Source organism: Solanum dulcamara, chromosome 3 (assembly GCF_947179165.1).
Source record: "Solanum dulcamara chromosome 3, daSolDulc1.2, whole genome shotgun sequence".
Taxonomy (NCBI): Eukaryota; Viridiplantae; Streptophyta; class Magnoliopsida; order Solanales; family Solanaceae; genus Solanum; species Solanum dulcamara.
Window position 1 is genome coordinate 35,253,759 of NC_077239.1, and position 21,555 is coordinate 35,275,313.

The 21,555-nt window shown below is 34.7% G+C and overlaps 1 pseudogene; it reads right to left on the reverse strand.

Moving 5' to 3' along the window:
• Positions 1–15,532, reverse strand: part of LOC129883542 (uncharacterized) — a 60,063-nt pseudogene extending 44,531 nt beyond the window's left edge.
• Positions 15,533–21,555: the final 6,023 nt, after the last annotated feature.

Genomic DNA, 21,555 nt, shown 5'->3' on the forward strand with positions numbered 1-21,555 from the left:
GCTGTTGAGATAGTAAGAAATATAGAGGAAACTCTGCCCAAATTCTTTTAGAAATAAGAAGAGAATGAGATACAGGGCTGTAGTATGTCTTGAAAGGTTGTGCTCGCAACAATGATGAGATTTGACTAAACGAGTATGGCTGACCTCAAGAAATAAGTTAATTGCTGAGTTAATAGAAATAGAAACTAGGAGGTCGATACTGGTATACTAGAACGAAGTTAGAAAGGACCTATAAGCCAAAGAAGATGACTCAGAGAGGACTGATAGATCGGGATAAAAATATATAGTAAGGCATCGCCTGAATTGATACATAGGGATAAACTATGACAAGTTATAGTTAAAGGAAGTAACAGTATGATTAAGACAAGAGTACGAGGGATAAAGAATTATGACAGAAATAAAGTGTTAATAAGACAACGAAACAAGAATGACAAAAAGAGATTATAAGTGCGTAATAGTGCAATGGCACATATAAAATAGAGTAAGCCAAGAGCAGAAATGATTATGACTAAATTAGAATGCACCTCGTGCAAATGGCACAAGAATAATTGTGCAGCCTACGAACATTGGCATACTAATAGTAAGATCAAGTGATTACTCAATAAAAAGAAATCAGTAATAGCAATGCAATTTCCATACTTAGAATCTATTCAAGGAAAGTGTAAGATGGTTCGAGGCTGAACTATTAAGCTATAATTGGTATTAAGGACAAAAGCCATGGCGAAGCCCTGACCTCGACTAAAGGAGGTGAGCCGCTAGTATAGCGACGCTAAGGCATTTTCTGAATTGCTCTAAGTACCTTCACATATTTGTGTAAGAACTACTACATAATATATGGTAATAAAACTGGGAAAAAAAGGAGTTGGATAGCATACCTAAAGTGTTACAAGTTGGATTAAGAGGAGTTGTATAATAGCTTAAATGAAGTGGAGCATTAGAGGTTTGATAGTATGCTACGGGGGATGGGAATCCCGACTCGGAAATGGAAGGCAATTAAGGTAGGTTATAGTGCAAGTTGACCTCGCAATCTACGGAAGTATAAGTTTATATGGGTTATGATAGATAAAGCTACCTATGAGTGGGACCTACCATCCGGTTTGAAATAATACATTCAGTTTTCACAGATCAATGCTTCGCAAGTATATAAACGACCTTCCCAGAATATTTCCCGTGGAGGAATTCTATGTAACAGGGAGTTATCCTACGAGGGGCAACCTATTGCCATCCTGGATCGGTAGATTAAAAGGGTTGCGAACTAAGGACGTAGCTTTTGTCAAGGTGCTGTGGCGGAATAAGCATCATGAAGAAATAACTTGGGAAGCTGAAGAGGACATGAAACACAGGTATCCATACCTATTCCCAATGTCTACAGGTAAAACCCCACTCCTGGAACTCGTATATTAATTACTTGGACAAAAATGTATTTTATTATAATAGAAAGGAATCTCCCTATAGTTTGTATAAAGTCTTAAGGGAAGTTTTATTCGACATTCGGGGATGAATGTTCTAAAGGGGGAAAGATGTTACACCCCACACTCTCGAGCTCGGAATGTCTCTTAAGTTCCTTAGACATTATCATATGAGTCGGATAAGCTACGACACTATCAAATGAGTCTAAGGAAGGGAGAATGTGTTACCCCATAGTAGAGAAGGTTGGAAATAGAGTCATAAGAATCTAGAAGGAATTGGAGGCCAATTAATGAGTCGTAGGACTCGATTTACCTACGTAAGCTACCAACTTAGAGGCCTTACATACTTGAGTTACTTGAGGACATACTAATCTTATGTAGCATGGATTACATAGGTTCCTAAAATAAGACGAAATTATAAATCCACAAGGAAGGGGAAAAGATGACAAGTGGCAGCCAATGGAGGAGTGACACATGGTAGCACCTCAAGAAAGAAGGTGACCCACCTGCTTGTGGGAGGTGGGCCCCACTGCCACGTGGAAGCCCCTCCTTCAATGCATGGATACGGTGGCCCAATAGGGGATGGATACGTGTTTCCCTTAGGGGCTGGACACGTGTCTCCCTTAGAGGCTGACACGTTCACCTCTTGGGACCACATATATGTATGTATATATAACATATACTTCAGTTCCTGCACCTAAATCTGCAGCAAAATAAAGAAAACAAACCCTAAACTTGGAGAGAAAAGTGTGGCGGCTAGGAGGAAAAAAATAGGTAAGTCCCAATTTCGTTCTGTAAATTAATTATCCAGCATATACCGTGATGATATCGAGGTATTAAAAGTATAAAATCATGACTTGGTGCAGCCAAAATGGACAGCAAACAGTCCACACAGTTTCAGCGCGACTAGAGAAGTTTCGAGGCAAGTTTTGGCTAATTTCAGGTAAAGTAAGACTTCTCCTTTAAATTTGGCCTTTATGGGGTTGTTATGTATGGTATTATATACTTTTATACTTCTGGAAGTATAAAAAAGTTCATGTAAATTCTCGACAATAGAAACAATCGAAAGTGAAGTCGTCGTGGTTAAATCGTAGGCGAAATAGGGTGTTGTGCGTGTGGGGTGATGCTGCAGGTGTGTGGTGATGTGTTGCAGGGACTAAATATATTTTAAAAGGGGTGTGGGTTCTTTTTTTTGCATACATACGGCCCCTCATTTTGTATAATTAAAGGTTTTACGAAACAAAGACTAGAAACCCTATTTTGGTATTACAATTTTCAGCAAGTTGGGTGGAGTTTATATTGTGTAATGTTGCCCTATTTTACTTGTATATGAGATGCAGGTTGTTGTTGTTGGTTGGCTGTAGTAATTAGGTATGTAATTGGGAATTCAGATAGGGCATATTATAGGGGAGATGCTGCCCAATTTCTGGTAACTCTTTAAACGAGTTAAGGAACTAGTCGAAGAGGCGAGCAAGAAAATGAGTTATATGAATACTAAGGTGCAACCAAAGGCGCTGAAAAGTTTAAGGTTGTTGATACTCGCCTTGATTCCATGTTAAATAGGTTTGGAGGATGACGTCGTGGACGTGATTAAGAGAAGTCCATACGAGGTATGTGAAGCTTTCTTTTGGCGTGTTTTTGGAATAAGTAGGTAGAGCTATCTTTCTTTTCTTTTGGCATGTATTAGATGTAAGTTATGAATGATACGTATGTAATATTTGGGATTCAATCCATTCATAAATCCCTAAATATAAATCAAAACTCTCATTTACTTTTTGATGTTAGAACTCCTGCAGTAGCTGGGTTGTTGCCTTTAAGTCTTCTATGTGATGAAAATTAGTACATGTAAAGCCTATCTCTTCTTTCCTTTAGAATGACTTAAATTTATGTAAAATGATATATGATATGGGTTTAGAGGTAATTCCATTTATGAGCTCTGAGTGTAACTCATGACTTGTAGTCACTTCTGAATATTAAGAGTCTGAAAGTAGTCAAACTACTATTCTCGAGCATGCTATATAATGAATAGTAAGTGGAGGTACCAGGTCCTCTTTTTAAAGGCTCTGAAATGATAAATGCGTCTAATTGCATAAGTTGAGTCTCTCACTAGATAAATTATTTTTCTGATTGCATAGACTATATTTCTGATTGTATAAATTGTGTGGCATTATCTTGATGCATGTCTATGATGCCCTAATGATATCTAAAGGGGTACCTCAGATAATTACTCCCCTGGACATCAGGTGATGGTTCACTTGACTATTTCATCGAGTCTCAAATAATGACTTAGTTGTATATGGTTTCTCACTACTCTACTCGTGCATACTGTAACCAATCCTTCCTCGAGTCCCACAATGGGCCGGGAATGTTATCGTGCACAGTTTTACTACTTCTTTCAATGCATCCTGGGCCAGATGTGTACAGTTCGATGCACAAGGAGATGATTCCGTATGTGAGGTGTGATATATGTTATTTGTTATGATGATATGATTATTCACTGAGTCCCGGGCTGGCTGTAGTATAATGGTACATGTGGCGAAATAAGGAAGGAACACTGAGTCCCTCCTTAGAGGGTTGGATACATTATGTATATTATGATGGTATGCTATAGACGTACACCACTCCATTCACCAAGTCCCTCACTAAAGGGCCGGATACTTTATATAGGCATGCATATGAGATTAGAGTGATACATTTATGACCCCGAGCCCCGTAGTGAATCACATGTAATAAGATGACATACATGATAAGATTATACTGTATACGATGATATGATGCCGTATATGATGGTATGAGGAAATAAAATTCATGAGGATATGATGACATGTAAATACAAGGAAATGATTATGACACCGAGTTTACTAGAAGGCTGGGCACAGCATATGATGATGTATATGATTAAGTGTCCTAAGGTACAAGTATAGTAAATCGTTAAATTATTATACTTGTCCCCTGCATCCCTATTTCAATTATTGTCTCAGTTATGATGTATTATGCTTTACATACTCAGTACATATATTGTACTGACCCCCCTTTTCTCGGGGGGCTGCATTTCATGCCTGTAGGTACATGTGTTCATTTTGGAGATCCGTTAGCTTAGAATTTCCTATCAGCTATGTTGGAAGTGTTCTACTATTCTGGAGCCTAATTTTTGATACCGGTCACGTAAATATATATATTTGTATATTCAGAGGTACGGCGGAGGCCCTATCCTGCCATATGATGTAGTTATTACTCTTAGAGGTCTGTAGATATGTGTATGTGGGTTATTTGTAAGTCCGTTTCAATTGTGCTCATACAAATTATTACAAATGTTTTTGTGGTATGGCAGCCTCATCGGTTTGCGTTCCTTTTCCTGTTATGATACAAGTGAATGAGGCTACACGTTTATGGAATTTTTTTTTACCCATTAGAGTTGTGTATAGTATCACATCACACACGGTTCAACTTAAGTGTAGCTGACAGATACGTATATGGAGGTCCAGGTCGGACCCCAGTCGCGGCCTACGAGGTTGGATCATGAAAGTTATAATGACCCTCTAGGTCATTTATATATTAATGCCTCATTTTCACCATTTTTAGAATTCCTACAAGAACCCCAAGTCATTTGTTACTTTATGGCACTGACTGTTTGGACACTTGCTCGTTCGTTTGGGTTTTATGCTCGTATTCTCATTTTGGAGGTTTTGATACTTGAAAAGTTGACTTTTAGTCAAAATATCAGGCTAATGACCACAAAATGGAATTCTGATAGACTCTTCCCAGGAATGAAGAATTTTCTAAAAATAAAAGATTCCATCAGCTCTGAGATGGGCAAACTAGGCTTGTAGCATTATCGATTTGAGTATTGAGGTATTATGTACGAGTTTAGGTTCATTTAGCATTTTAGCCTTTGAAATTTGGCCTAAGGTTGGCTTTGGCCAACATTATTGAAAATGTGCTTAGATGAAAATTTTGTCTGTTTAGTTAGTTCTGAAATATCGAGTTTGGTCTAGAACAATCCTATGTTCTCTTTGCGAGGCGTTCAATCTAATCCTGAGCCCCATTGTAGAAGTTAGCAAAAAATGACACTTGAGTGTAGGATCCACTTTTTGTTCAACTGATATCGTATGGAAATTCCAACTGTGCTATTAAGTTCAGAATGTTGAATTTAGTAGAATATCTATTTTATTTTTATCGGGTTCTAAACAAATCCTGAGCACTCTGTCGGAGATTTTAAAGTTGACAAAAAAATTAGCTTTTCAGCTAATATATATAGCTGGTACAGGCCAATTTCAGCCTTATATTTTATCTTCAACTCTTGATAACTCTCTTATTTGAATTCCGATGTTAGTGGTTCGAGGTCTATCTTGTGGTGTTTTATGTAAGGAGCATGATGGTGAGCTCAGAAATTGATTTGGGGTCTCTATTTGATGTAAATATTGTGAAATACCTACAGCCACAACCCTTTTTGTGAGCTTGATTTTGGAATTTTCTGAGAGTTGATATCTCAGCAATTTTAGGTCTGATTTCGGTGATTCTTAAGGCAATCTAGAGTGGTTGTTTGAGGAGAATGCATTGGGGTGGTTGGAATTTGTAATTGAAGCTTCATTGGAAATAAGAATTATGTTTTAGCTACTGTCATAGCTCATTTTAGAGCTCAATTTTTGGAAATATTTGGAGGGTGATTTCCTTGCCATTTTAGGTCCCAATTTGGTGATTCAAGAGTCTAGATTATGGAATTTTCATGAGGATCATAATGGTGTGGTTGGTTTTAGCAGTTGGGAACTTGTTTTTTTTAATTTCTTGGTTATAACTGCTTCCATATCTCTTTAATGGTGATAAATTTATGAAATTGTTGCACGTGCTTATATGGGATGTTCCAAGAAAGGAATTGTATTTCATTTTGGACACAAGTTTGGGGTAGTGTTTAGGACCTCTTGATGAAGTCAAATCTAGAATGATCGAAGCAGGTCCTACATTTATTTTTCCTCCAAAATTGGTTTGTGTCCGTCTTATGTGTATTTAATGTCTAAATGACTATAATGATATTTTGATTTTGTTTTTGATAGTGTGGCAGTGATCCAAGGTCATTATGAAGGAAAAAGCTCTAGCAGAGTAGTTTGGAGTGCGCTTGTTTGGCCTACGGGTAGGCTATGACTTTTCTTCCTATAGATTGAGCTTGAGAATGTGATTGCATGTTAATTATTAGGAATTTTGGTTGGGTAGCTAGTGAACAAGCATAGGTGTTTAGAATTCATGTGTTAGTTCTATTTAGGGGATTATCGGTTAACTGTGAGCATGTCTTGTACTATTATTTGATCCTCTATGCTATGTGAAGTATTTGTATACTTGTTTGTTATTTATTAGAAGTATTTTAGGCCTTATCCTAGGTTTTACTAGTGCTTGCCTTAGAACTGCATTATTTGAACCTGATAGTTTGATCTTTAGCTAGGTGATGCGCTTGTTTCGATGATAGTCTTACCATATTTCTTTGATTCTATGGTTTTGTGAGTTATCACGGCAACACCAATTTCATTCCGCAATTGGAGGTTAGATGTGTATTCACCCTCAGGAATTACATTGATGGGCTATGTGTGGATGATTTTCCATGGATGTTATGAATATGGATCGATTAGTACCCATTCAGCAGCTACATTGGCACTTTAGTTGGGCATCCAAATTCATGCTCCAGCCCCGACCTTATTGATATTTCAACAAATAATTAGATTTAAGCTCCGACCTCGATCACTCAAAAGATTATATAGAGCATCCGGTTGGAGATCTAGTCTTAATTACTTGGTATTTGCATTAGGTTACATGGATACTTTTATAGAGAATCTGATGCGAGGTTCGGCCTCCGTTTAATCAGATTATACTGGTGTTGGTTGAGGTTCTAGTTTGGTACACTCTTGTTTTGAGTCTTGAGATTTAGTTCTCTTTATTCATAGCTATTATGTGTACTCGTCGAGCTTATAGGGGTCCATTCGTGTTTTTATTTAAACTTGCGCAAAAGTGTACCTTCTGGGATTATGGGAGTCCAGTCAGGTGTAGTTTAGTTTGTAGATTACTTCAGTTATTCCTTTATACACCCATGTGCATCATATTATTAAATTATAATTGTCCTCTCTTGACCTCTATTATGCTCTATTCCATCTTTTCATATTGTCTTTACTTTTAAAACTCAGTCGGCCTATGATGCCTACTGGGTACCTATTTTTTTTGTACTCAGCTACATCTGTATGTTTTTCATGATTCTGCTCCTAGCATTAGTGGTCAGCGTGGATATCGAGCCTGCAATAATCTAATATAGAGATGGGGTGAGCACATGGTGTTTTGTACTATTTCAGTCTCCATATATATATATATTGACTACTCTTTTGCTTTTTGAGACCATCCAATTTCTGTTGTCCAATTTTTCGACTTGTACTCATTTTGTTAGTGGCTTTATTCTTGTGACCACCAGGTTTTGGGAGGGATCTTCTTTTGTATATATGTGTTTTGGACTGCTTCTGCTTATCTATTCTACCTATTTTAGACTTTTCTATTCTTGTTAGTTTCCTCCCTCAAATCCATTACTTGTCATTTTGGGTTATGAGTTGGCTTACCTACTGGTGGGTTATAATAGGTACCATCATGACCTAAGAAATTAGGGGTCATGACAAGTTGGTATTAGAGCCCCAGGTTCACCAGTCTTACTTGTAAGACATAACGTCTAGTAGAGTCTCGCGGATAGGTGCGTTGACGTTCATAACGTATCTTTAAGAGGCTACAAGATGTAATTAAGAACGCTCTCTATGTTGTATTATTTCGTGCAGTTTTATGTCTTATTGGTTTCATGAAATCTTATTTGTTTCACTTTTTTGTAGGGATAGTTCATATGCACGGTTCTACTAGTGGTGATGACCCATAAGGGTCGGGTAGGCCTAGAGGCCGACCTCGTGGCATGGGCAAGGGAGCCACACTAGCTCCTGATGCAGATATAACTCCTGAGTATGTGGATGCACATTAGGATGCCCCTATTCCTCCTCAGCCAGAGGGGCCACCACTAGCAGTAAAACCTCCCGCTATATCAGTTATGACCTCAGCACTACAACTAGTGATTGTACAGCTCTTCAAGGCTATTAGGGTTATACCATAGTCCCCATCTTAAGCTGTGAAAATACTCGCACCGCGGGATCCGCCTGGTGAGCCAGCATTTGAGGTTCAGCTACCTCCACCAGTTGTTGTACCCCCACTATTATTTTTGGAGGGTGTGATATCATTACAACAAAAAAGGATGTTAGGGGTCTTTCGGAGGTTATCACCCCCAATATTTTTTTGGAGCCATTAGCGAGGATGCCTTGGAATGTTTGACTACCTGCTAGGATATGCTCCACTCCTTGGGTCTTATAGAGTCCAAAGGCACCAACTTTACTTCTCACTAATTTCGTGGATTAGCTAGGCAGTGGTGGTGTTCTTACTTGTAGGCTAGGCCAGTTGGGTCACCATCATTGAAATGTGCCTAGTTCTTAGAGGCCTTTTTGGCTCAATACATCCCTAGGAGCATCAGTTTACATGATTGGAGAAGGGTCAAATTGTAATTGATAAGTACGAGGCCAGATTTCACTAGCTACCCACTGAGGAGGAGCGGGTACAATATTTTATGCGCGGGTTGAGGCCCTAGCTGAGGTTGGGGACTAAGTACTTGGTTTCTACGGGCCACTTTTTTCTTGATGTGGTGGATCTTGCCCAAACTATCAAGATTATTCATCGACAGGCCTTAGGGCACTATAGTGGGTCACAGTCTAGGGGGCATGATATTTATGACAGACCTCGCCAGTAGTTCCAGCAGGATTGGTACTAGTAGGGTCAGTCCAACCAGCCAGTTTAGGCCGCTCTGCCAGCAACTGAGGGTAGTCAGCCCCATTTGGGGGGTTCCACTGTAAAGCAGAGCTCGAGGGGAATGGGTCTTCTTTCTTCCTATTGCGGATAAGTTATCATAGGACATTAGGCTTCAAGATTCTTTAATTATGGCTCATTAGAACATTGGGCTAGAGACTTCCCCAGTTTGTCTAGACCATTGGCAGTAGTTGCACCTCTACCCAGAGGTAGAGATCGGGGCCAGGGATGTGGTAATGGTCAGGATGGTGTTCGGGGAGGTCCTTGGGAAGGCAAGTCAGGTGGCAGGGCAGCTGGTCCTAGGGGAGCCCGGTAGGGCCATTTCTATGCTGCTCCAGTGAGGGTAGAAGCTGAGGCATCAGATGATAGTATCACAAGTACTATCCTTATTCATCAGCAGACTGCTTCAACTTTATTTTATCCAAGTTCCATGTATTCCTATGTGTCTATATATTTTTCTCCTCATCTGGGTATTGTTTATGAGTCACTTGAGGTGTTATTGTATGTTTCGACCTCGGGAGGGGATTCTTTAGTAGTGGATTAGATTTGTAGATTCTTTATGGAGACTATTCAGGTGCGTGAGATCCAGGCAGATCTTATTTTGCTTAATATGCTGGATTTCGATGTTATTTTGGGCATGGATTGGCTATCCCCTCACCATATGGTTTTGAACTATTATGCAAAGATTGTTACATTAGCCATGCTTGGCATTCCCCCGATCTTGTGGTAGGGTGATTATAGTCCCTCACCGACTGGGATCATATCATTTATGCGGGCCTGATGGCTAGTTGTGTCCTATTGTTTGGCGTACTTAGCATATATCTTTGATGTGTCCAGCGAGGCCCCTATTATTGATTTAGTTCAGAGCATTTTTAAACCCAAATGGCATCACAAGACATTAATACAACCTAAACTTTGTTTTGAAAGCCATCTTCCACTCATCACCCAATTTTATTCAAAATTGATTATACCCACTTTGAAGATCAATCTTGGAGAATACACTTGAGCCACATAGTTCATCAAGCATGTCATCAATCCTAGAAATTGGATGTCGATACTTCACCATGGTCTTGTTTATGGCTCTACAATCAATACATATTCTCCAAGTGCCATCCTTTTTGGGAACAAAAATTATCGGTATGGCACAAAGACTTAGGATTTCTTTCATCAACCCCTTTTAAAGATATCTTCCACTTGGCTTTGTATCTCCTTGGTTTCTTTCAGATTAATCCTATAGGCTAGATAGTTGGGAATTTGTGACACCGGTAAAAAATCTATTTGGTTCTCAATTCCCCTCAAAGGTGGTAATTCCACTGGCATTTCTTCCGAAATAACTCATCATAGACCTTAAAAAGAAAAGAAACAATACTAGGCAAAGTGCTAGTATCTTGGTTAGCATGCAATAAAAGATTGGTGTTGACAAGGCACACTAGAAAGTGTTCCTCATCCACACCCTTTAAAATTTTCTTGGCTTTGCTATCATGCACATGTTCTTATTATTTTTAGCCAAGGCACTTCCCTCCTTTGGAACAATAGTGGAACTTTCACCTTCACTTTTTGCTTCCTCCACCCTTATCCTCTCCTGAAACTCCTTTATAGCCTGATATTCCTCACTCACTTGATATGGAGTGAGAGGTGCAGGCACATACTTTTTACCTTTAATTAGAAAAGTGTATTTGTTGGATCTCCCTTGATGTAAAACATCTCTATGAAACTTCCATGACCTTCCCAACAATATATGTCACGCCAACATGGGTACAACATCACAAACCATTTCATCATTATACTTTCCCACACTAAACTGAGTACTTTCTTGTTTGAGGACCTTCATTTCTTATCTCTCATTAACCCATGGTATCTTGTAAGGATTAGAGTGCTTTATTGTTGGTATTTGCATAAGCTCCACTAAATAACTACTCACCATATTAGTGCAACTTCTACTATCAATAATCAAGGAATACACCTTATCTTGGATTTTGTCCTAGCATGAAATAAATTCTCCTTTTTATCAAGTTTTTCTTTGGACAGGGCTCCCATAATTCTCCTACAACAAATGAAAGAGAGGTATTCACTTTCAATTCATCACCTTTATCAAGCAAAGGTTTCCTTTTCTCAATGAAGCAAGAAATATTTACCCTCTCATCCAACCTCTCTTCTTCATCTCCCTATCTCGCCTCCACTTCAATCTCTCTCTCCCTCATTCTTGTCATCACTCTCTTCTTCATCATCCATCTTATACCCATCCTAAAAAACAATAATTGTCCTCCTATTAGAACACTCACTAGTAACATTTCCCCTCCTTTGATATCTAAACCATTGAATTGTAGAGGGGCGAGGAAAATTAGGTTTAACATAGCTACCTTTTTGTGGTTGCTAATTTGTCTTGGATTTGAAATCAATCTTGATTTGATTAGCTTGATCACCTCTCTTAGGTTGCTCTCGAGAAGATATTGCCTTCCAATTATCTCTACATTTGTCCCATGTGGAAGTTGAAGAACTTTTGGTCTTGTATGACTTTTCTTCTTTCAAATCCACTTCTACCTTTGAGACATCATGAAAAGCCGCTTCAAGAGTCTCATAGTTTTTAAGCTTCAAGGGATTTAAGATATCATACCTTAAGTTTTCCATGAATCATATCACTATGCATGGCATGTTTTCTTCTATTTTAGACTTCATCTGCAAGTTCTCAAACTCATCATAATATTCTTCAACACTTTTAGTATCTTGCCTCAACATAACCATCTTCTTGAGCACCTTTCCGTAGTAGTTTGGAGTCAAATATCTCAACTCTATAAGTGCAATTAACTCTTTCCAACTAGGTAACTCATAGTTATGATGGCTCTCTCTTTCCCTCCTCTTGGACTCCTACCACGTACATGTGTACCCTTCAAATTACATGAGAGCATACTTTTCCTTCAAATTTTCTGTGATATTATTCGTGAGAAAGATTTGCTCACTTTGAGTTTTTCGTTCTAAGAACTCATCAAGGTCACTACTCCTTTTAGACTTTGGAAGTGTGACTTTGATAGTGTTCAAGCCCTTATCTTGATCATTCCTTTCCGCAAACCTATTTCCTTTATTTTCCATCCTATCACCTCTATATCCCATACTATCGTATCTATTAACCATCCTGTCTTTTCTATTTCCATATTCTTGATCTTTCATGCCTTGTTTCCACCCCAAGTCCTGAGGTCATACTCCTTCCCTTGGTACTCCATACCCATCCCTACCGCCATGTTCCCGAAACTCATCATTATTGAGCTCCTCATGCTTTTCAACATAGAAAGGATTTTGGTATTGGTAGTCTTGGTAGGTCATTTGTGGGGGATTTTGTAGAGGTGATGTGTGGTTTTCATGAAAGGTTGAATTGGAAGAATTGAGGAACGAAGTTTGGTATTGGACTTGGTTTGCAACAAAAGGAAGGTTTTCTTATAGGGGGTGATAGGGTTGAGGGTTTGGATGTGGTGTAGGTTGTCATAAGTGGTTTGGAGGGTTGTTTATTTGGAAATTGTGGCGTTGGTAGTTTAGGATTTTATTTTGTGGAGGGAAACGTAGAATATAAGCTTCTCCCTGGGTAATGGTGGTGGAATGCACCGACGCCCTCCTTATTCCTCATATTCAGGTTGAATTGATTTTCCTCTATTCTCATTCTCCACCCGTATCAACCTTTCTTTCATACCTCCCGTCCTTCCATTCAATCCGATATTTTCTTGGAAGTGTTGGTGAGAGACTCCATGATGTTCTTCGATCCCTCTCCAATTGGACATGTATTAGACATGATACCTATAAAACTCAACATACGAGGTTACTAGCTGCGTTCAATCAATTCATGTCAACTATTCTTTGTGGCGGAGTGGATTCTCATGACTCTTGAAAGAAGGATGACCCAAAGTAAAGCGAATGGACTTGAACCTAGAAGTTATCTATGAATTAAGATAAGAAAAATAGAAGAAAAGAAGTACAAAAAAATGGAGTACAAAAAACTAACAAAAGTAGAAGAAATTTCTTATCGTTAATTAATTTGAAGAATAAAAGAGATGATTTGATGTTTAGAAACTAGTTAACAAGTAATTAAAGTTCCTAATTAGTTGTTAAATAGTAGATAAATGAAAATAAAATGAGTGTAGAAGAAGAAGAAGTGAGTTTGGACACTTGGTTTTTTTTTGGGGGGTCCCAAAATTTGAGACCCAAAATTTGGCCAAGTATAAAAATGTTGCACACCTGCACGTTTTACCCTCTTGATCTGATACACACGCGCGTCAGATGCGATTGGGATTGGCAGCTGATGTGGCATTTTTTTTCTTTCAGATTCTTCTTTCTTTCCTTAAAATTCCACTGGTAGACCAATAAACATCTTGACCAACTTTGACTTCATAATATTGGATCAACTATATTTTCTTCCTTCTTCTTTAAGAACTGTTTGAAGATCACCAAAAACACCAAGAACGCCTACTAAATCCCAATACCCTCAAATCAACTCGAAATTCAGTCAAAATTTAGGATTAGTTTCTCCTTGACTTAGAGAACAAACTTCAATGGTTAGCAACCTGCAATTCCTCTTCAATCACAAGACCCACTTTCAAAATTTGAAAAGTTTGAAAAATCTTTAACAACAACTTCACTTCTACAATTCCAAATTCAATGAAATTTGAAATCTACACTTAAAAAACACTGGGGAACAAGGATCTAATGTCAAGAACAACAAATCAAAACAAAAAAAGGATTTTTTGGATGAATTTGTTTCTTTTTAAAATTTTTTGAATAGATCAAATTCCAAGACATAGATTTGTGAAAACAAACCTAATCCTACGCTCTTGATACTAATGATAAGAATCAAAACAAGGAAAGGAAATAAAAGAAAAAAGATATGTGGATTAATATTCAAGCTATTAAAATTATGGGTAACAAGGAGCTAAAACGCTCACCTCCGAATTGATTTCAACAACCCAAACAAAATCCTAGCTAGAAAAATCAAAGAAAACCAAGAACCACAAATGGGTAACACTTTGATTAATCAAACCCAAGATGTTAACTATCGATTCTAAGAGTTCACCCTAGTTACTCACTAAGAAAATGCTACAATTTTAGAGTTCAATATTCAACATAATCTAAATCTTCCAAAATGAAAAACTACTATTTACACTAAGAAAAATAAAGAAGACAATTTCTTTTACAATTTTACCCTTAAAGAGATAAGGGACTTGTTTGGTTGGCTTTTTTGTGAGTTCTTGAATTTATGACAAGATCATTTGCACACATGGTCTCTTTTCTTCTTCATCTTCACTTTGATAGACCTTTCACACATTGTCTGTCTTTCTTTGGTGATCTTCAAGCTTCCCTAACACTTCCTTTTTCATGAACATCGCTTGTAGGTCTTGGAGATCCTTTTCTTGACTCCTTGTGAATGGTCTTTAGGGGTATATGCCACTCATGTTGGTGTCATCTATGCTACCCATGATATTTTTTATTTTTATTTATTATTATTAATATTATTATTATTATTATTCTAGTTATTATTATTCTTGTTATTATTATCGTTATTGTTATTGTTATTATTATTGTTATTATTATTATTATTATTATTATTATTATTATTCTAGTTATTATTATTCTTATTATTGTTATTATTGTTGTTGTAATTATTATTATTATTATTATTGTTATTATTTTTATTTTTATAATTATTCTTTTTATTATTATTATTATTGTTATTGTTATTCTTTTTATTATTATTATTATTATATTTCTTGTTATTATTATTGTTGTTGTTCTTATTATTATTATTATTTTTATTATTATTGTTGTTGTTGTTGTTATTATTATTGTTATTTTTATTATTCTTATTATTATTATTATTATTGTTGTTGTTGTTGTTATTGTTATTATTATTATTATTATTATTATTATTATTGTTGTTGTTGTTGTTGTTGTTGTTATATTTCTTGTTATTATTATTATTGTCATTATTGTTATTATTATTGTTGTTATTATTATTATTATTATTATTATTATTGTTGTTGTTGTTGTTGTTGTTGTTGTTGTTGTTATTGTTATTATTATTGTTGTTATTCTTATTATTCTTCTTCTTATTATTATTATTGTTATTGTTGTTGTTGTTGCTATTATTATTGTTGTTATTGTTGTTATTATTATTGTTATTGTTATTTATAATTATTATTATTATTATTATTATTATTGTTATTATTATTATTATTATTATTATTATTATTGTTATTATTATTATTATTATTGTTGTTGTTGTTGTTGTTATTATTATTATTATTGTTGTTGTTGTTGTTGTTGTTGTTATTCTTATTATTTTTATTATTGTTGTTGTTGTTGTTATTATTGTTATTATTATTACTATTATTATTGTTATTATTATTTATTGTTGTTTTTTTTTATTATTATTATTAATAATAATAATAATATTCTAGTTATTCTTATTCTTATTATTATTATTGTTATTGTTATTATTATTGTTATTATTATGATTATTATTATTATTGTTGTTATTATTGTTGTTGTTGTTATTATTGTTATTGTTAATGCTATTGTTATTATTATTGTTATCATTATTATTATTATTATTATTATTATTATTATTATTGTTTTTATTATTATTATTATTATTGTTGTTGTTGTTGTTGTTGTTGTTATTGTTATTATAGTTATTATTATTCTTGGTATTATTATTATTATTGTTATTATTAATATTGTTGTTGTTGTTGTTGTTATTATTATTATTATTGTTGTTGTTGTTGTTATTATTATTGTTATTATTATTGTTTTTATTGTTATTTTTATTATTATTGTTATTGTTATTATTTTTGTTATTGTTATTGTTGTTGTTGTTGTTGTTGTTATTATTATTATTATTGTTGTTGTTATTGTTGTTGTTGATATTATTATTGTTATTATTATTATTATTATTGTTGTTGTTGTTATTATTATTTTTATTATTGTTTTTCTTGTTGTTATTATTGTTAATGTTGTTGTTATTATTATTATCCAATTATGATATAATAATAGAAGGTTTAACTAATAATATTAAAAGAATTAAAGATGAAACTAATACTCATTCCTCTAGCTTTGGATACTGAAAAGATTGCCTTTCTTTTCTGTAATAAGACTAGATTATCTTTTATGTTGGACATTTTAGAAAAAATTAAAAATAGTTAAGACAAAAGAAGAATTTTATCAAAGATATTTAGAAAAATTAGATACTACAATGATTGAACAAATAAAGAAAACACAAGAAGTAATGATTGCTAATAATGAGGAAATATTATTAGAAAAAGATAATATAAAATTACTTAGTAGTTATTATTTTAAACAGCATCCAGCTAGTATATGATAAAATGGACAAAAAAAACAACTATAAATTACTTAATGAACAAGATCCTCTAAAGATAGAGCAAAATTTATATGAAATATAGAGGACGATAATTTACTTTGAAAATTTAATAATTAAAGAAATTCAAACTTTGAAAGATATACTAAATCAAAAAGAAATAAAAATTGATAAAGAACCTATAAGTAAAACCTCCTCTTAGAAAATTCTGAAATAGATAATCTTATAATAAAAATAAAAGAGACCAAGTTAAAAAATGAAGGGGATATGATAAACTTAAAAATGAATACTATCAAACCAGAAGAAGTAGATTTTAATCCTAATATTACTGAACTCCCTACTCAGGCTGAAACTAGCCGAACAAGTTTTAATAAACCCACCGGGGCTTATGTAGGTATAAACTCTACATCAAGAACAAAAGATTGTCATATACACATAGGGTCAATAAAAAGTGAAGCGATTAATCTGTTTGGAATATATCTCGATTTAAATTGTATCAATAATATTGAAGAAGCTATAAATAAATAGAAAACTTCATTAAGAATAGCAGTAACAGTAAATAAAATGGATTATGACACAACTAAATAATTTATAAAATAAAGTCTATTAAATAGTGTGCTAAGATTTTGGCAAAACTTAAATGACGCCACTAGAAATGATATTTTTGGTACCGATGATAATATTGCTAATTTAATTACAAGGGCACAAAAGCTATAAGATTAGAATTTGTCGAAGAAGATAATATTTTAAAATATCCTGCAATGATTAAAAATTATGAAATTGCTTTATTACGATTACAATTATATGATATGTGTGAAATAGATAAATATATTTGTATCTTTCAAGATTATTATTACTATGTTTATAATAGAGTAAAAAATATAAAAATATATTTACCAATGTTTTTCACTAAGATACCAGACCCTTGGGGCAAAAAGTTAATAGATACTTATAATTCTGGTACAGTTGATACTTTAGGAAAAAGAATAACCCATTTAAAAGATAAGCTTATTACATGGTGTGAAGACGTCATATTAGCTAATGCAACAAAAGGATTAAGAAAGAAAATAAGTCTATGTTGTGATAATCCAAAAATGCCTATAATGATTAGATGTGAAAGTTCCTACTATTACAAAAAAATTAAAAGAAAATATAAGAAAAAGAAACTCTTTAAAAAGAAATATTTTAAAAAGAGAAAAGCTAGATATTACAAAAAGAAAGGATATACTAGATATAACAAACCGTTTTTCAAAAGAAATAATAAGAGAAAAAATCCAAAGGAATGCAGATATTATTACTATAAAGGATAGGACACTATGCCAATAGATGTCCAAAGAAGTTTGCCAATAATACCAAGAAAATAGAAATTGATAAAGATATTGAAGAAATGATAAATTCAGAAGAATTTATACAATTAAATAATTTTGAAGAAGTTGAGTCTGATGACACAATTTTCATATTAACATATACTGATTATTACTCCTCTTCAGAAGAAGATAGCCAAGATGAACAATGAAATAGAAACAGTCCAAGATATAATAGAAGAAACAATAGAACAAACTCGAGAATATAAACAAGATATACTTGTATATAAAAGAAAATTAAAATAAATACAAAATGAAAAGTTTTCTTTAACTAATTACTCGGTATTTAAAGTAAATACCTTTGAAAGATTAGGATTAAGAAAAACAATATTATTTATTTTACGGATTAAATATCCAAGAAAGAGCTTTAGAAGTTGCAGTTACTTCTAATAAAGTAATGATACCGTTATTATGTAAAAGAGATATTTAAGATAAATTATAAAAAATAAATATAGAAATTCGAAATACACTTGGATGGATACTTATAAGAGCTATCCAGATAATAATAAAATCTATATTTAGAGAAGTGTTAGATACTGTTATACCCCGTACTTTTGTACCTTGAAAGGTTATTAAGCTTCTTAGAAGTCATCATGTGAGCTGGATAATCTATAACGCTACCAAATAACTCTAAGGAATAGAGAATGTGACACCCCATAGTAGGAAAGATTGGAAATATGGTTATAAGAATCCAGAAGAAGTTGAAGGCCAAGTAATAAGTCGTAGGACTCGACTTACATACGTAAGCTACCAACTTGAAAATCTTACATTCTTAAACTATTTGAGTTCATACCAAGCTTACGTAGCAATGATTACATAAGTTCGTAAAGTAAGACGAGATTACGAACCCACGAGGAGGAAAAAAAGGTGACATGTGGCAGTAAGAGGGAGTTCCACATGGAAACAGCTGGAAGTGCCACATGGCAGCAGCTGAAGCAAGGGGGTGAGACCCCACATGCCACGTGGCAACCCCTAAGTGGAGGAGGTGATGTGTTGGCCCACTAAGGGCTTGACACATGTCACCACTTAAGGGATGACACATGTCACCCCCTAAGGTGGCCTATATATATATATATTTTATGACTCATTAGTTTCATCTTTATCCTTTAGTCATTCTTATCCCTAGAAAAATTCTAGAAAAAAAGGAGAAGAGAAACTCTAGCTAGAGAGGGAGAGAGCCACGGTTTTGGGAGGAGGAAAAGGTAAGTTCTTCCATTTCATTCCATAAATTAATTGTATAGGGTATACCATGAGGGTATGAAGGTTTTAGTAATTTAAATTTATGGTTTCAAGCATCCCCAAAAGGATAGCAAACAGCCACGAAGTTTCAGCTTTGCTATAAGAGCTTCCGAGGTGAGTTTTGGCAAGTTTCATGCAAGGTAAGGCTTTCCCTTTTAAATTGGAGTTTATGATATTTTATGAGGTATATTACATGTCTTAAATGAGGCTGGAAGTGGAAAAATTTCATAAGAATGCATGACGTTAAAAATAAACTAAATTGAAGTCGTTAGAGTTAAATTAAAGTCGAGTAGTGTGTTGTGATTGTGGTGCTGCGGTTGCAGCTGGTTTGATTGAGTGTTGTAGGTCTGGAAATTTTTCTAATTAGGTTGTGTTTACTCCTCGTTTCAAACACACGACCCTCTGTTTCGTATGGTTAAAGGTTTTATAAAACAAAGGTTAAAAACTCTATTTTGGTATCGTAGTTTTGAGCGAGTTGGTTGGAGTTTATATTGTGTAATGTTGAAGTGATTTTACTTGTATATATGCTGCTGTTTTTTTTGTTAGTTGTCTTTGGTAATTAAGGATGTATTTGGAAGTTTGGATAGGGCAAGTTATAGGGGAGATGCTGCCCGATTTCCGGTAACTTCGGAACTAGTAATAAACTAGTTGAGAAAAATGGATAAGGAAATGATTCCTATGGATACTTGGTTGTAGAGTTGGAAATTGGAAAGTGAAAGGTTATTAACCTTAGTATTTCTTTCATGTTAAATAGGTTCAAAATACGACGAGGCGAACGTGGTTAAGAGTAATCCATAAAAGGTATGTGAAGCTACCTTCTTTCTCTTGGCATGTTTTGGCATAGGTATGTAAAGCTGTCCCTTCTTTCTTTTGGCATGTCTTAGAATTAAGTAAGGATTAAGATGAGCTTTGGGGGTAGTTCCATTCATAAGTCTCGAGGGTGATTCATGATTCCTGTTCTTAGAGATTCTCCGATAGTTAATGTCCTTGGCTTTTATAAGTTACTTTGTATCATCTTGATTCATGCCTATGATTTTTGAGGATATTTTGATATGATTAATAGTGATATTTTAGGGGTGATTGATATGACTATTGTCCTGATTTTCAAATAACAATTCGTCTTTATTACTTCATTGAGTCTTTGACAATATTTTAAATTGCATTTAGTTTCTCAATACTCCACTCGTGGATGCCTCAATGCTTCTTCCACTAAGCTCGGGCCAGGATATGTGATCAAGCGTACTTCTCTTCATTGTTCATCATGCCCTGACGTAAGGGGGCAGGTATGACATGTACATGGGTTGTGGTGTATGTTATTCCATGTACACATATGCTGATGTCTGATGATATGATATGATATGGTCATCTGATATGATATAATCTGTTACGGAGATGTTCCCTACTCTGGAATATGTTGTGTTGTGGTGCTAGTGATGGGAGGGTGTGTTACACCCCAGAAAATTTCGGGTTACTAAGGCTACAGATGGCTTAATGTAAGCCAGAGGGGGAGAAAATATTACAAGTATAAAGAATAAAATTCTACCGTAGAAATATGAGGATAGCATGAGTATAATATTTGGATTTTGTATAATACGATTGGAATGATATGTTAAAAGATATATTGCCCCATAATCGTGAGTTGAGGTGGGGCCCATATGATGCTATTTTATAAAGGGACATACGATAAGTTATATGGATAATAGATGTGAAGTTAAACACAACTCAAGAAGGAACCTTGAGCCAAATCCAAGTGTAAGCCATCCAAAAAAAGAAGAAGGTGTTTTTACGCTATGTTTTCGGGTGATCTAATTTGGGGAGACCATAACGATATCATTTTTTGGTAATTTTGGAAAACTCCTAAATTAAAAGTTATAGATAATTGGATTATATTTCCAACCATAGGTTGTGGGAATTTATTCGGTATCGGAATCAAGAGATATGACTATTTTACTAAACAAAGGCTCTGGCCATGAATTTTTAATTCCGAACTTTAAAATGGCTCGACTTGTTTGCAAATTTCTATAAATATAGAAATATTAGTTGAGATTAAGGATTAATTAATTATGATTGGATTATTGATTGGTAATTTGATATTAATTAAGATAAATTAAGTTAATATTGAGATGAAAAGTGGTCCCCCACTGCTACATGGCCAATTCCTATTGGCCCACGTTTTTGAAGGGGACAATAAGACTACTTGGGAAGCACACTTGTCCATATGTTGACTAAACATCTGCATCAAAATTATTTTTCTCTTCAACTCTAGAAGGCTCCCAATAAGCAAGAACTTTCATCTTCAACAAAGGGAGATAGAGAAAAGTAACGGAAG